The following is a 972-nucleotide window of genomic DNA, read 5'->3' on the forward strand; positions in this document are numbered from 1 at the left end:
ATTTGGCACGGATCAAGCGAGGCGTCGGCGTGCAGCGACGGCGGCGCCGTGCGAATATGACGAGAAGGCCTAGTACTTGCCGCGAATGGCGATAGCGCGTCGTTAAGGGCACGGCTCACGGCGTCGCGTATGTATCGTATCGGCCGATATGGGAGGCTAAGGTTCTCTGTCGTTTGGCACGTCGACTTGACGAGGTGCAAGCAGAGCTGAAGTAGTATGGGTAAGTTACCCGCGGGTTATTAGACGGAAATGGTGATGGTGGACGAGCAGCTGACCCAATGGAGCAAGTCACCGCCCGCCCCCCCTTTCCCAATCTTACACACACCACTACTTTGCATGGATCAGCTGTGATGGGCAGAGCGCCGGTCGTTGTTGCCGGTCGGGAAGGGAAAAGGAAATTGCGTATATACACGACTGCCGCATGGCGGTGCGGTCATGCCGGGCAAAGTCGCTATTTCACACGGGCCGCCCGGGCCACCGGCATCAGGCAACCGGTTATTGGGTGTGGGAATAATTATATCACAAGCACACACACACACACAGACGCCCTGCTACCGTCGTCGCCCAGCCGAGCAGGGGGAAGCCCCACACCAATCTCGGCGGCGCGACGGCGTATAGCTGCCTCTGGCCAAACGGTCGTCGGCGCGTGGGCAAAGCTCTGCTACCAACGCAACGCACGAATGCACCGGCACAGCGTGGCGTTCGCCAGTGATGCCAACACAACGGCGAGACATCTGCGCGCTCACCGGAAAGTGAAAACAGAAAACACATTGACGCATCTCCGCTTCCCTCCCTCGCCCCCTCTCTTTTCTCCCTCGAATGTGTCATCATTGCACGTCCCGCCGTCGCCGTCCCCTAAATGGTAGTTGGACCCGGTAGGCCTGTTACTAAACCCCCTCGTGGTCGCCGTTGGTGGTGGACCGCCCGACAAACAGCATCCGTATCCTCCTCCTTCTGCCTCTCCCCCCCCCC

This window comes from Frankliniella occidentalis, unplaced genomic scaffold (assembly GCF_000697945.3).
Source record: "Frankliniella occidentalis isolate FOCC.00 unplaced genomic scaffold, Focc_3.1 Scaffold31, whole genome shotgun sequence".
NCBI lineage: Eukaryota > Metazoa > Arthropoda > Insecta > Thysanoptera > Thripidae > Frankliniella > Frankliniella occidentalis.